This window comes from Bombina bombina, chromosome 1, assembly GCF_027579735.1.
Source record: "Bombina bombina isolate aBomBom1 chromosome 1, aBomBom1.pri, whole genome shotgun sequence".
Lineage (NCBI taxonomy): Eukaryota > Metazoa > Chordata > Amphibia > Anura > Bombinatoridae > Bombina > Bombina bombina.
In genome coordinates, this window is record NC_069499.1 from 634,851,710 (window position 1) to 634,867,360 (window position 15,651).

General features: G+C 43.3%; 1 protein-coding gene across 2 annotated transcripts in view; it reads left to right on the forward strand.

The window, feature by feature from the left end:
- Positions 1-15,651, forward strand: part of LOC128645800 (ras-related protein Rab-6B) — a 139,391-nt gene that overhangs the window by 38,343 nt on the left and 85,397 nt on the right. The gene's annotated exons all lie outside the window — the stretch shown is intronic.

A 15,651-nucleotide genomic window follows, 5' to 3' on the forward strand; every position in this document is an offset into this window, starting at 1 on the left:
ATGTGTTTTTCAGCCGCACAAGTTTGCTGCGCAAAGGTTTTTTTATTTTCTCTTTAAGGCACAGTTGTTTTTATTTTAAATAAATAGATTGTGTATAAAAAGTGTTTGATATAACTGAATACAAATTTCTGTTTTTTTACTATGGATGACCTTGAAGCCAGTACTTGTTCCATGTGTTTAAATGTCATTGTGGAACCCCCGCTTACTTTTTGTCCCTCATGCACTGAGAGGGCACTGCAATGTAAAGAGAAAATTTTTCTTAACAAAGATATAGCACGGGATGTTTCTCAGACTGATGAGACTCAATGGTATGCCAATTCTTTCTCCCCAAGCGTCACATCCCTTAACACCCACTCAAGTGACGCCATGTTCTTCAACTGCGTCCACTTCATTTACTCTGCAGGATATGGCTGCAGTTATGTCATCCACCCTTACAGAAGTTTTATCCAGGTTGCCAGTGTTACAGGGCAAACGCAGCAGGACAGAAGCCACTTTGGTTCCTGCGACTTCTGAGGTTTTGATGGCTATCTCCGATGTGCCCTCCCAGGGATCTGATTTGGGGGGCAGGGAACTTCTGTCTGAGGGGAACTTTCCGACTCAGGGAGTGCGTTACCTCAGACAGACTCGGACGTCCTTCAGATTTAAGCTTGAACACCTCCGCCTGTTACTTCGGGAGGTTTTTGCGACTCTGGATGACTGTGACTCTATTGTGGTACCTCCAGAAAAATTGTGTAAGATGGACAAATACTTAGAGGTTCCTTCTTATTCTGATGTGTTTCCGGTTCCTAAGAGAATTTCGGAAGTTATTACGCTGGAATGGGAAAGACCGGGTATCCCGTTCTCACCTTCTCCTAATTTTAAGAAAATGTATCCTATAGCTGACACTGTTCGGGATTCTTGGCAAACGGTCCCTAAGGTGGAGGGAGCTAGATCTACCCTGGCTAAGCGTACAACTATTCCTATTGAGGACAGTTGTGCTTTCACAGATCCTATGGATAAAAAGTTAGAGGGTCTTCTAAAAAAAGCTATTTATTCACCAGGGTTTTCTATTACAACCGACTGCTTGTATTGTACCAGTTACAACTGCTGCAGCCTTTTGGTTTGACGCCTTGGAAGAGTCTCTTAAGACTGAGACCCCTTTTAGAGAAAATACTAGATAGAATTAAGGCACTTAAGCTGGCTAATTCTTTTGTTACAGATGCCGCCTTTCAGATCGCCAAGCTGGCGGCTAAGAATGCAGGATTTGCCATTTTAGCGCGAAGAGCTTTATGGTTAAAATCTTGGTCCGCGGATGTGTCCTCTAAATCAAAGCTTTTGGCTATTCCCTTCAAAGGAAAGACCCTGTTCGGGCCTGACTTGAAAGAAATCATCTCTGACATTACGGGAGGTAAGGGTCACCTCCTACCTCAGGATAAAACCGCTAAACAAAGGGGTAAACAGAGTAATTTTCGTTCCTTTCGAAATTTTAAGGGAGTCCCTTCTTCTTCCCCTAAACAGGAAGGGAATTTTACACAAACCAAGTCCACCTGGAGACCCAACCAGGCTTGGAACAAGGGTAAACAACCCAAGAAGCCCACTGCTGCTCCCAAAACAGCATGAAGGGGTGGCCCCCGATCCGGGACCGGATCTAGTAGGGGGCAGACTTTCTTTCTTTGTCCAGGCTTGGCTAAGAGACGTTCAGGATCCCTGGACACTGGAAATCGTGCCTCAAGGGTATCAGCTGGAGTTCAAAAATTCCTTCCCAAGGGGAAGGTTTCTTCTTTCACGATTGTCTGTAGACCAGATAAAAAGAGAGGCGTTCTTACATTGTGTAAGAGATCTCTCCACTATGGGAGTAATTTGCCCCGTTCCAATAAAGGAGCAGGGACAGGGGTTTTACTCAAATCTTTTTGTGGTTCCCAAAAAAGAGGGAACGCTCCGACCCATTTTAGACCTCAAAAGTCTAAACAAGTTTCTCAGAGTTCCATCCTTCAAGATGGAGACTATTCTGACAATTCTTCCATTGATCCAGGAGGGTCAATATATGACTACCATGGACTTAAAGGATGCATATCTTCACATTCCTATCCACAGAGATCATCACCAGTTACTGAGGTTTGCCTTTCTAGACAAACATTTTCAGTTAGTGGCCCTTCTCTTCGGGCTGGCCACGGCACTTCGTCGTTCAATCTAGCTTATGTGTTTCCACCGTTTGCTCTCCTTCCCCGGGTGATCACTCGGATCAAACAGGAAAGGGCTTCAGTGATTCTCATCGCTCCTGCGTGGCCTCGCAGGACTTGGTATGCCGATCTGGTGGACATGTGCTCTCTGCCGCCGTGGAAGCTTCCATTGAGGCAGGACCTTCTCATTCAGGGACCCTTCCATCATCCGAATCTAGTTTCTCTGCAGCTGACTGCTTGGAGATTGAACGCTTGATTTTATCTAAGCAAGGATTTTCTGATTCGGTCATTGATACATTGATTCAGGCGCGTAAGCCTGTTACTAGAAAAATTTACCATAAGATATGGCGTAAATATCTTTATTGGTGCGAATCCAAGGGCTACTAATGGAGTAAGGTTCGGATTCCCAGGATTTTATCTTTTCTCCAAGAAGGATTGGAAAAAGGGTTGTCAACAAGTTAGGGACAGATTTCTGCTTTGTCTCTTTTGCTACTCAAACATCTGTCAGATGTTCAATCTTATTGTCAGGCTCTGACTAGAATCAGGCCTGTGTTTAGACCAATTGCTCCTCCTTGGAGTTTGAATTTAGTTCTTAATGTTCTTCAAGGGGTTCCGTTTGAACCTATGCATTCCATAGATATTAAGTTATTATCTTGGAAAGTTTTTTTATTTTTGGTTGCTATTTCTTCTGCTCGCAGAGTTTCTGAGCTTTCTGCTTTACAATGTGATTCTCCTTATCTTATTTTCCATTCTGATAAGGTGGTCTTACGTACCAAACCTGGTTTCCTTCCTAAGGTTGTTTCTAATAAGAATATTAATCAGGAAATGGTTCCTTCATTGTGTCCTAACCCTTCTTCTAAGAAGGAGCGTCTGCTACATAACTTGGACGTGGTTCGTGCCCTGAAGTTTTACTTGCAGGCGACTAAAGATTTTCGTCAATCTTCTTCCATATTCATTGTTTTTTCTGGAAGATGTAGGGGCCAGAAAGCTACAGCTACCTCTCTTTCTTTTTGGCTGAAGAGTATCATCCGTTTGGCATATGAGACTGCTGGACAGCAGCCTCCTGAAAGAATTACGACTCATTCTACTAGGGCTGTGGCTTCCTCATGGGCATTTAAAAATGATGCTTCTGTTGAACAGATTTGCAAGGCTGCAACTTGGTCTTCTCTTCACACTTTTTAAAAATTTTACAAATTTGACACTTTTGCCTCATCCAAGGCTGTTTTTGGGAGAAAGGTTCTTCAAGCAGTGGTGCCTTCCGTTTATGTTCCTGTCTTGTCCCTCTCTTTAATCCCTGTCCTATAGCTTTGGTGTTATATCCCATAAGTAAGGATGAAATCCGTGGACTCAGTGATTCTCATCGCTCCTGCGTGGCCTCGCAGGACTTGGTATGCCGATCTGGTGGACATGTGCTCTCTGCCGCCGTGGAAGCTTCCATTGAGGCAGGACCTTCTCATTCAGGGACCCTTCCATCATCCGAATCTAGTTTCTCTGCAGCTGACTGCTTGGAGATTGAACGCTTGATTTTATCTAAGCAAGGATTTTCTGATTCGGTCATTGATACATTGATTCATTGTTTTTTCTGGAAGATGTAGGGGCCAGAAAGCTACAGCTACCTCTCTTTCTTTTTGGCTGAAGAGTATCATCCGTTTGGCATATGAGACTGCTGGACAGCAGCCTCCTGAAAGAATTACGACTCATTCTACTAGGGCTGTGGCTTCCTCATGGGCATTTAAAAATGATGCTTCTGTTGAACAGATTTGCAAGGCTGCAACTTGGTCTTCTCTTCACACTTTTTAAAAATTTTACAAATTTGACACTTTTGCCTCATCCAAGGCTGTTTTTGGGAGAAAGGTTCTTCAAGCAGTGGTGCCTTCCGTTTATGTTCCTGTCTTGTCCCTCTCTTTAATCCCTGTCCTATAGCTTTGGTGTTATATCCCATAAGTAAGGATGAAATCCGTGGACTCAGTGATTCTCATCGCTCCTGCGTGGCCTCGCAGGACTTGGTATGCCGATCTGGTGGACATGTGCTCTCTGCGTGTGTCAAATTTGTAAAATTTTTAAAAAGTGTGAAGAGAAGACCAAGTTGCAGCCTTGCAAATCTGTTCAACAGAAGCATCATTTTTAAATGCCCATGAGGAAGCCACAGCCCTAGTAGAATGAGTCGTAATTCTTTCAGGAGGCTGCTGTCCAGCAGTCTCATATGCCAAACGGATGATACTCTTCAGCCAAAAAGAAAGAGAGGTAGCTGTAGCTTTCTGGCCCCTACATCTTCCAGAAAAAACAATGAATATGGAAGAAGATTGACGAAAATCTTTAGTCGCCTGCAAGTAAAACTTCAGGGCACGAACCACGTCCAAGTTATGTAGCAGACGCTCCTTCTTAGAAGAAGGGTTAGGACACAATGAAGGAACCATTTCCTGATTAATATTCTTATTAGAAACAACCTTAGGAAGGAAACCAGGTTTGGTACGTAAGACCACCTTATCAGAATGGAAAATAAGATAAGGAGAATCACATTGTAAAGCAGAAAGCTTTCTGCTTTACAATGTGATTCTCCTTATCTTATTTTCCATTCTGATAAGGTGGTCTTACGTACCAAACCTGGTTTCCTTCCTAAGGTTGTTTCTAATAAGAATATTAATCAGGAAATGGTTCCTTCATTGTGTCCTAACCCTTCTTCTAAGAAGGAGCGTCTGCTACATAACTTGGACATGGTTCGTGCCCTGAAGTTTTACTTGCAGGCGACTAAAGATTTTCGTCAATCTTCTTCCATATTCATTGTTTTTTCTGGAAGATGTAGGGGCCAGAAAGCTACAGCTACCTCTCTTTCTTTTTGGCTGAAGAGTATCATCCGTTTGGCATATGAGACTGCTGGACAGCAGCCTCCTGAAAGAATTACGACTCATTCTACTAGGGCTGTGGCTTCCTCATGGGCATTTAAAAATGATGCTTCTGTTGAACAGATTTGCAAGGCTGCAACTTGGTCTTCTCTTCACACTTTTTAAAAATTTTACAAATTTGACACTTTTGCCTCATCCAAGGCTGTTTTTGGGAGAAAGGTTCTTCAAGCAGTGGTGCCTTCCGTTTATGTTCCTGTCTTGTCCCCCTCTTTAATCCCTGTCCTATAGCTTTGGTGTTATATCCCATAAGTAAGGATGAAATCCGTGGACTCATCATATCTTGTAAAAGAAAAGTAAATTTATGCTTACCTGATAAATTTATTTCTTTTACGATATGACGAGTCCACGGCCCACCCTGTCATTTCTAAGACAGGTCTTTATTTTTGTTAAACTTCAGTCACCTCTGCACCTTGGCTTTTCCTTTCTCTACCTAACTTCAGTCGAATGACTGGAGTGGGAGGGGGGAGCTATATATATACAGCTCTGCTGTGGTGCTCTTTGCCTCCTCCTGTGACCTATAAACTGTACAACTCAATTGCAAAACAAACTAAAAAAATATAAACTAATACTTTGTTGAAGCAGCCTTTGATTTTATTACAGCACTCAGTCTTTTTAGGTATGAGTTTTTCAGCATGGCACATCTTGACTTGGCAAGATTTGCCCATTCTTCTTTGCAAAAACACTCCAAATCTGTCAGATTGTGAGGGCATCTCTTGTGCAAAGCCCACTTAAGATCACCCCACAGATTTTCAATTGGATTCAGGTCTGGGCTCTGACTGGGCTATTCCAAAACTTTAATCTTCTTCTGGTGAAGCCATTCCTTTGTTGATTTGGATGTATGCTTTGGGGCGTTGTCATGCTGAAAGATGAAGTTCAGCTTTCTAGCAGAAGCCTGAAGGTTTTGTGCCAATATTGTCTGGTATTTGGAACTGTTCATAATTCCCTCTACCTTGACTAAGGTCCCAGTTCCAGCTAAACAAAAACAGACCCAAAGCATGATGCAGCCGTTAAAATTCTTCACTGTGGGTATGGTGTTTTTTTGTTATATGCAGTGTTGTTTTTGCGCCAAACATATCTTTTGGAATTATGGCCAAAAAGTTTAATCTTGGTTTCATCAAACCAGAACACCTTTTACGACATGCTTTTGGGAGACTTCAGATGTGTTTTTGTAAAATTTAGCTGGGCTTGGATGTTTTTTTTTTCATAATAAAAGGCTTCCGTCTTGCCACTCTTCCCCATAGCCCAGACATATGAAGAATACGGGCGATTGTTGTCACATGAACCACACAGCCAGTACTTGCCAGATATTCCTGCAGCTCCTTTAATGGTGCTGTAGGCCTCTTGGCAGCCTCCCAGACCAGTTTTCTTCTAGTCTTTTCATCAATTTTGGAGAGACATCCATTTCTTCACTGTGTTCCATGGTATATCTGATGCCTTGGATATTCTTTTGTACCGTTCTCCTGCCTGATACCATTTAAACAATGAGATCCCTCTTATGCTTTGGAAGCTCTCTGCGAACCATGGCTTTTGCTGTAGGTTGCGACTAAGAAAATGTCAGGAAAGACCTACTAGAACAGCTGAACTTTATCTGTGGTTAATCAGAGGCATTTTAAATTATGGCAGGTGTGTACTGACTCCTATTTAGCATGATTTTTAATGTGATTGCTCAATTCTAAACACAGCTACATCCCCAGTTATGCAACCATATTATTTTTTATTATTATTTTTACTTCCCTACACCTAGAAGTTTAAGTTTTTTTTTCAATCAAGGTGTACAGTTTATAGGTCACAATAAAGGTGGAAAAAGTTCTGAAATGATTTATCTTTGTCTCATTTTTTTACATCACAGAAACCTGACATTTAAACAGGGGTGTATAGACTTTTTATATCATATATATATTTTTTTTTTTTTTTTTTTTAATGGGAGGAGAGTCCACTGCTTCATTCATTACTTGTGGGAATTAAGAACCTGGCCACCAGGAGGAGGCAAAGACACCCAAGCCAAATGTTTAAATACCTCCCCTACTCCCCTCATCCCCCAGTAATTATTTTCCTTTCATCACAGGAGGTTGGCAGAGAAGTGTCTGAAAAATGGAGTAGTCTCTTATGGAGGGTAGTACTCTTCGAAATGGGACTGGAGTTTTAAGTAGTCCTGTCAGCCTCTCAGTGAGAGCATGGGTTAGAGTTAGAGTCCGGAGATGGAGGGAGAGTCTTTCTGCGAAACCATCCCGACTCATGATTAACAGCTCCTTAAGTAATCAGCGTTGACAAGTTTCGCTGCCTGCTTTTATACACTCAAGTCCATGTCAGGAGCAATGCTACTAACCTGTCACACTTGAAGGGCCGTGTTCCTGTTCCATGGCATAGATTCTGGTATGATCGTTTCATTTATACACACATAATGCAAGAAGACAGGGTCAGAGTGTGTCTCCTTTTATCTGTATATAATCAAGGGTTAATATCCCTGGAAAGTGGATTATTAAATGGGGGGATTTATGCATAATATCTTTAGTGAGTTGGACTCTACGTGATGTGTGAGATGAGGCTCTAGCAATGTATGAACAGTCGGGTGAAGGGCGACGCTGCCTCTTTTGGCACGTTTTCTCTATAGTGCAGGGGCGGTCCTGCATGGCACTCCATGTGACTGGGTGTGGCCTCTTCAACTTCCTCTTTTCATGATCGGTTTCCCTGTGTCCGGGTCATAGGAGGTGGTGAGTGCCCCGGCCATTGGTGTATAAAGTTGCCATTTATTCTATCTAGTCCATATTAAAGCGCAAGCTATGGAGGACTCTGATATGTTAGAGGATACTCCCTCTTTAATTAGCTAAGCTAATATCTGTGTTTATTGTGAAGAGGTTCAGGTTGATACGCCTGCTCAACTGTGTTCCACATGCTTTGATAAAATTGCTATATCTAAAAAGAATAATATATTTAGTACTACTGAGTCGTTCACCTCTGAGGGTTCTCCGTCCTGCGAGGTGCGTTCCCTACATTCATCTCCGATTACACATGTAGCTCCAGAAAGCCCTACTGATCGTCCCTCGGGAGGGGCCTCGTGACAGCAAGATTACGCTGCCCAGTTGCAAAAAGCAGTTTCTGCAGCCTTCCATGCCCTGCGAAGCACAAGCTAAGGGAAAGACATAGTCTTCCGTCCCAGGGGTCATCTACTCCGTTGGAGATCTCTGAGAGATTATGCGATGATGACACCTCCGACTTGTCGGAGGGCACTCTCTAGGACAGAATCTACGTCTTCTAAACCTCCGGCCGGCTACGGAGGAGCCTGATTTTAAGTTTAAAATGGAGCATTTGCGCTTTTTACTGAAAAAAGTGCTTGCTACGTTGGAGGTTCCGGAACCGAAACTTCCGGAAGAACCTTCGATCCCTAAACTAGATAGGGTTTACGAGGACAGGGTGGTGCCTCAGACCTTCCCAGTTCCTGTGAAGATGGCTACTATTATTAAGAATGAGTGGGAGAAACTTGGCTCGTCCTTTTCTCCCTCTACCTCTTTTAAAAAGCTGTTCCCCGTTCCGGACTCTCAGCCATAAAGGCCCCCAGCTTGAGCTATGGGGTTCCATTCCTAAAATGGATGGAGCTAAGCGGACGACTATTCCCCTCGAGTATAGTTAGTCGTTCAAAGAGCCCATGGACAAAAAAATTTAATCCATGTTGAGAAAGATGTTCCAACTCACGGGGTTTGTTTTCCAACCGGCAGCGGCGATCACTGAGCGGTGGCTGGATCGGCTACTCACTGGTGTGACGAAATGTCAGCTATGGTCGAGGTGGAAACTCCCCTCGAGGAGATACAGGAAAAGATTGAGGCCTTAAGGGTCGCAAATTCTTTTATCTGTGATGCAAATATGCAGGTTATTTGCCTGAATGCTAAGACATCAGGTTTCTCTGTTCTAGCCCATAGGACTCTGTGGTTAAAGTCGTGGTCTGCTGACATGACTTCCAAGTCTAGATTACTATCCCTCCCGTTTCAGGGGAAAGTTCTTTTTGGTCCAGGCCTGGACTCTATCATATCCACGGTCACGGGAGGCATGGGTGCTTTTCTCCCGCAGGATAAAAAGAATAAGCCTAAGGGTTCTACTTTTCGTCCCTTTCATTCAGACAAATCTCAACGCCTGCTGCGAAGACCGAGCAGTCCAAGGGATCTTGGAAGCCAGCTCAATCTTGGAACAAGTCCAAGCAGAGCATGGAGCCCGTCGAGACCAAGTCTGCATGAAGGGGCGGCCCCTGATCCGTCTCATGATCGCGTAGGGGGCAGACTATCTCTGTTCGCAGAGGCTTGGATTGGAGACGTACAGGATCCTTGGGTTCTGGAGGTTATCACCCAGGGTTACAGGATAGGGTTCAAAACTCATCCGCCCAGGGGCAGATTCCTCCTGTCAAACCTATCCTCAAGACCAGAGAAGAGAGACGCCTTTCTAGAGTGCGTGAGGGATCTCTCCTCTCTCGGAGTAATTGTTCCAGTACCTCTAGCAGAAAGGGGTCTAGGGTACTATTCAAACCTTTTCGTGGTCCCAAAGAAGGAGGGAACGTTCCGCCCGATTCTGGACCTAAAGTGCCTAAACAAGTTTCTGTCAGTTCCATCTTTCAAAACTGAGATGATCAGATCGATTCTGCCCCTAGTTCAAGAGGGGCAAATTATGACGACAATAGACTTGAAGGATGCTGACCTTCACATGCCAATCCACAAGGACCATGTCAGGTTCCTAAGATTCGCATTTCTGGACCAACACTGACCAGTTTGTGGCCCTACCGTTTGGGCTGGCGACTGCCCCAAGAGTCTTTACGAAGGTTCTGGGAGCGCTGCTTGCGGTAGCGAGAGCCGGAGGTATTGCGGTGGGCCCTTATCTGGACGATATCCTGGTTCAGGCTCCATCCTGCTGTCTCGCGGAGGACCATTCAAGGGCTCTTCTTCTTCTCCTTTAATCCCATGGATGAAAGATAAACGAGGGAAAGAGTTCTCTGGTCCCCAGCAACAGGGTGGAGTTCCTGGGTACGATAATATATTCAATATCCATGAAGATATTTTTGACAGATCAGAGACGTTCCAAGATTGCGTCCAGCTGTCTTGCCTTTCAGACCTCTTCAAGGCAGTCTGTGGCCAGGTGTATGGAGGTGACCGGGCTCATGGTTTCCAGCATAGATGTCATTCCTTTTGTCAGGTTCCATCTCAGGCCTCTGCAGCTATGCATGTTGAGACAATGGAACGGCGATTTCTCAGATCTATGCCAACAGATATCTCTGGACAATCGAGCGAGGGAATCCCTGTCTTGGTGGGTCCGTCCGGGGCAGCTGTACTAGGGGACAGCCTTCTTGAGACCATCTTGGGAGATTGTGACCACGGATGCAAGTCTATCAGGATGGGGAGCTGTTTGGGGTGCCAGAAGGGCACAGGGCAGGTGGACTCAAGAGGAGTTGACCCTACCGATAAATATCCTGGAACTACGAGCAATATTCAATGCTCTGAGGGCTTGGCACCTCTTGGGGTCGTCCCGTTTCATCAGTTTCCAGTCGGACAACATTACCTTGGTGGCGTACATAAACCATCAAGAGGGAAAGAGAAGCTCCCTAGCCATGAGGGAGGTGTCTCGGATTCTGGAATGGGCAGAGACCCACAATTGTTCACTCTCAGCGATCCACATCCCGGGTGTGGACAACTGGGAAGCGGATGTCCTCAGCAGACAATCCTTTCATCCGGGGGAATGGTCTCTCCATCCCGAGGTGTTTGCAGAGATCTGCATCAGGTGGGGGACACCGGAGATGGTGTCCAGACTCAACTTCAAGCTACCCAGTTACGAGTCGCGGTCCAGGGATCCCCAGGCAAAGCTGATAGATGCCTTGGCGGAACCTTGGAAGTTCAACCTAATTTACATCTTTCCAACATTGCCACTTCTCCCTTGAGTGGTGGCCCGCATCAAACAGGAGCAAGCCTCAACTATTCTGTTTGCTCCGTTGTGGCCACGGAGTACATGGTTTGCAGATCTGGTGGGAATGTCGTCGTCTCCTCCATGGAGGTTACCCTGTCGCAGAGATCTGCTAGTTCAGGGTCCCTTTTTTCACCAAAATTTCAATTCTCTGAGGCTTACTGCGTGAAGATTGAACGCCTAGTCTTAGCCAAGAGATGGTTCTCGGAGAGAGTTATTGATACTCTCATTCAGGCCAGGAAACCGGTCACTCGTCGCATCTATCATAAGGTGTGGAGGACCTATTTATCCTGGTGTGAGGAACATGGATATCCCTGGCACAAGATTAGGGTATCCAGGATTCTGGCTTCTCTTTAAGATGGTTTGGATAAGGGCCTTGCCGCTAGTTCCTTAAACGGACAGATTTCGGCCTTATCGGTGCTGTTACACAAGAAGCTAGCGGAGCTTCCTGATATTCAGTCTTTTGTTCAGGCTCTGTCCAAAATCAGACAGTTATTTAGACCTTCTGCTCCTATTTGGAGTTTGAACTTGAAGGTTTTGCAGAGAGCTCCATTAGAGCCTATGCATGTGATTGACATTAAGATTATCTCCTGGAAGGTTCTGTTTCTTCTGGCTATTGCATCGGCTTGCATATTCTGAGTTATCGGCCTTGCAATATGAGCCCCCTTACCTGGTTTTTCATGCTGATAAGGCTGTGCTTCGTACTGGGTTGGGTTTTCTTCCCAAGGTGGTGTCAGATCGTAGCATCAATCAGGAGATAGTAGTTCCTTCTTTGTGTCCTAACCCTTCTTCGCCTAAGGAAAGGTTACTTCATAACTTGGATGTGGTTCGAGCCTTGAAGTTTTACCTTCAGGCCACTAAGGATTTCAGACAGACTTCGTCTTTGTGGTGTATTCGGGGAAGCGTAGGAGGCAGAGGGCCTCTTCCACTTCACTGTCCTTTTGGTTGAGGAGCATTATCTGTTTGGTCTATGAGACATAGGGACATAAGCCTCCTCAGAGGATTACAGTTCAATCAACTAGAGCTGTGGCCTCTTCTTGGGCTTTTAAGAATGAGTCCTCTGTGGAGCAGATTTGTAAGGACGCTACTTGGTCTTCCTTCCATACTTTTGCAAAATTTTACAAATTTGATGTTCTTGCTTCGGCGGAAGCTGTTTTTGGGAGAAATGTTCTACAGGCTGTGGTGCCCTCAGTATAGGGTCTGCCTACTTTTGCCCTCCCATTTTTTTTCATTCAGTGTCCTCTAGAGCGCTTTGGTAATGAATGAATCAGTGGACTCTCCTCCCATTAAGATGAAAAGCATAAATTACCTGATAATTTCATTTCCATCTTTGAGAGGAGAGTCCACTGCTCCCGCCCGTTTGCTCCGGTGGGCGGACCTAAATTTAATTTTTCTCTTCTGGCACCATTTTTACCCTTATATTTCTCCTACTGTTCCTTGTTCCCTTGGCAGAATGACTGGGGGATGAGGGAAGTTTGGGAGGTATTTAAGCCTTTTGGCTGGAGTGTCTTTGCCTCCTCCTGGTGGCCTGGATCTTAATTCCCACAAGTTATGAATAAAGCAATGGACTCTCCTCCCACAGATGAAAATAAAATGATCAGGTAAGCTTAATTTATGATATATATATATATATATATATATATATATATATATATATATATATATATATATATATATATATATATATATATATATATATAAAATTTAATTTAAAGAAAATAGCTCATTTAGCAGATCTAAACACGTCAGAAGGCTTGCTTTTCCCACAGAAAACCCCTGGGTACTCGGTTTCCAATGCAGCAAAGGATTCTGGGTAAGACATGCAAATGATGTTTACAATGACTCACTCTTCTACTTCAGTCTGCTTTTCTGCAGACTCCCTTTACGACATAGCCTGCTGTTCACACAGCTTTTAAGCTTAGCTAGGGATTGTACAGTGATTCAGACCATCCCAGGATGCCGTACGGGGTTATTGCCACTCATCAGCTGGATGTAGGTCTGAATCACTGCTAAGCTTAAAAGCTGTGTGAACAGCAGGCAAGAATCCCAACACTTATTTACATACATATCAAGCTGGTATTTACAATACCCCCAATTGGGACTCAACTACACACAGAGTGGTATTCTCCATCCCCTTGGACGTTTTACACACCTTTTATAAAGATGATGTAAAACAAGGTGAGAGTCTTGTGATTGATTAATATTGTTTTTGTACAGACATTGATATTTTGGGCCAACTACACTATTTTTTTTTTTTTTTTCCTTTTCAAAGAGCTTTATTGAGAAAACTTTTCAAGATACAAACTGGGCTCAGAGTAAAAAGCAGTTTTCTGTTCTAACATCAAAAATATTTACTGTACACATTACAAAGCTCCAACTGCAGAGGTAATCAAGTCCCATGTAAGCCTGCATCTCCAAGTAGAGTTTAAAGAGATCCCATTTTCCTCGCCCATTGTTGTGATAATTAGCCTCTTTTGGGCCAAAGTTCGGATGTCCTGAATGTGACGATGGGCGGGTGGGATAGATGAACATCATCATGAACATATGAACTTTATATACAAAACTATGCATGCAATGTGAAAGAGTCTATTCACATTATGGGCCGTCTTTTTGTAGTTTATCAGGTCTTTAAACCTTTCTTTACCAGACTATTCCACGTCTTCTGAATTATATATTATATGGGATTTTAGTTCCCACAAATTATTTTTAGATAAAAACATATACAAACGTGAATGGGATAGATGGTGGGGGAGGGAGGAGGGGGGGTAATGTATATATGACGAACTAGTGAGTATGTTTACTTAGTAGTTTTCTAGAGGCTTGCTTGTTTTTTGTTAATACTTAGGTGTTGTACTTCCCCAACTACTAGGGATTTAGTGTAAAGATTTGTTGTGATTATGTAAGAGCGGAGGGAGGGGGCTGTAATTAGATCTGTCACATGTATTAACCGCTGTCCCTGTGTGCATTCCATCTTAATGTCATATATTCATGTGTGTCTATTTTGCCTATTTTAAGAAAGTGATATCTCTCCATGATGATTTGCTGTTCTACCTGCTGCTTCCACGCTAATAAGTCAGGTACCTCTGTGGATTTCCATTTTAGGGGTATAAGTGCTTTTGCACTATTGAGCATGATGAATAGCAGAGTTTGTTTGATTTCGTCTTTAAAATTTGGTATGTTGGGGTATAGTAACAAACTTGGGCTGTCATCAAGAGGGAAAGACGTGTTGTTGATATGTTTGATTACATCTTCCCAAAAGGGCCTTATCCTGTCGCAGCCCCACCACACATGGTACATGTCAGCCACCTCCCCACAGCCTCTCCAGCATAAATTAGTAGCTTGCTTATAAATTTTTTGGAGTCTCGCCGGAGTGAGATACCAACGGGCTAGGTATTTAATGTTTGTTTCTTGCGTTTTAGCCTAAACTGACGCTTTTTTATGGTTTCGGAATATCTTTGACCATTCTATGTAGTTTATGTCTGTGTAGTTCCTTATGCCACTTATGGCAATAGGATGGGAGCTGTTCTCCTTCAATGGTGAGGAGCATTTTGTATAACTTTGAGACTATATGTCGGGGGTAGAGTGATAAGCACATGGTTTCAAACGGGGTTAGCTGCCTCGTCATGTTAGATCTCTGTTTGTGTGTCGCTAAGTAGTGTGATATTTGTGCTTGCGTAAACCAAAATAGAGGTGTGTTCCCCGTTATTTCCGCTAATTCTTCACATGAAACAACCTTATCTCCTGATAGCAACTACACTATTTTAATTGACATTGCAAATCGTGAGCGCTGTTCCTCGGCAGAATCCTGGAGGATTAGCAGCCACTTTGTGTCAACCAGGAGTTCTTAGGAATCTAGATAGCACTTAAGAACTTAACCTTGTTTGCTTATTTTATTATATATATAAATGTGTGTGGTATAATAGAATACATTCACTTTTTTCATCTTTTGTCACCCAGGGAAAGAATTAGGGTGGGGGGCAAACCTGCTGCTCCCGTAAACATTTAAATGGACAGTAAGCACCTTGTAATTGCAAGTTACTCCTTATGTGTTGACATCAGTCAAATCTTGATTTTTAAAGCATGTTAAAGTAAATGTAAAGTTGAAGGATTAAGCAAGCGCTCTCCATGGTGCTGAACCTAAAATGGGCTGGCTGCTAAGATTTACATTCCTGCTTTTAAAATAAAGAAAGCAAGAGAACGAAGAAAAAATTATAATAGTATATTAGAAAGTTGCTTAAAATGTCATGCTCTATCTGAATCAAGAAAGAAAAAATGTGAATTCAGTGTCCCTTTAAGGAAAAGAAGTACAAAGTAAACTTTCAAGTCATGTCATTTTTGCTTTGGTTTGTTTTTCTATCTTCCATACATTTCTTTATATGTTCCTTAGAGAGAATGGAAGAAAGCACTTAAAGTGATAGTAAATCCAAGCATTTAAAAAACGCTAAGATTTACCATCACTAATATTCAAGGGGAGATTCATTCATCAACCTTGTAAAAAAGGTTGCTAAACTCACCCTTTCTGTGCCTTTGCACGTCGCTAATTTCAGCATCTCCGGCCACCCATGGCACAACAATCTCCTTCAATGAGGTGACGTTTGCACCTCTGAACCAATATCGGTGCATGTCAACTGACAGGTTTCTGTATGCACGCATCG